Consider the following 642-nt stretch of genomic DNA (forward strand, 5'->3'; position numbering starts at 1 on the left):
CCCAGTTTTCATCTTCTGATGGAAGTGGCTGGAAGTTTGATTCTGAGTCCAAAATGGATGGAGGAACCAACCAAGTGTTCGCCCGAAAACCATATGGAAGATTACCAAACTGAAAAAAAAACATAATGTCAGTTTCCAATTACACTCTTATAGCATCAATGTAGAAGTATTTCGGATAAGCAAACAAATATATATTACCTTATTATGTTCTAAGTAGGCTTTCATCAAGGAATCATATGCCTGCATAATTTCAACATAAAATTGAGTATTTTTCTCTTACACATTTCTTCCAGTTAATAGAAGAGAGAACATAGAGATGAAGCAGAAAAGGAACTAATATACTGACGTTAGCAAAAGCTTGGCTGAGCTGTTGAAGAATATCCACCAGGGAATGAGGAACCTGAATCGAGATGAATCGAGATTAGTACCAGATCCGATAACTCGATAGTAGTGGTGTCATTCGATTGGGGGGGATTGGACCTTGCAGCCGCTTCGTGCTTTCCTTAGCCTGCAATCGATCGACATCCATTGGACCTTGCAGCCACTTCGTACTTTCCTTCTCATCTTCATCGATGTACAAATACATGTGTCAACGCCCATGAAATCAGAAATCAAGAAATCGGACTTTCTTTCCCCTTCTTT

General features: G+C 39.4%; 1 long non-coding RNA gene across 1 annotated transcript; it reads right to left on the bottom strand.

The window, feature by feature from the left end:
• LOC145124438 (uncharacterized) lies at positions 1-378 on the bottom strand. Its single transcript, XR_013715617.1, has 3 exons — positions 347-378; positions 199-240; positions 1-109 (listed from the first exon to the last, which is right to left on the bottom strand). It is a non-coding gene; the product is annotated as an uncharacterized LOC145124438 (long non-coding RNA).
• Between the last annotated feature and the right edge of the window lie 264 nt (positions 379-642).

This window comes from Lactuca virosa, chromosome 7 (assembly GCF_052849685.1).
Source record: "Lactuca virosa cultivar CGN04683 chromosome 7, Lactuca_virosa_CGN04683_v6, whole genome shotgun sequence".
Classification (NCBI taxonomy): domain Eukaryota; kingdom Viridiplantae; phylum Streptophyta; class Magnoliopsida; order Asterales; family Asteraceae; genus Lactuca; species Lactuca virosa.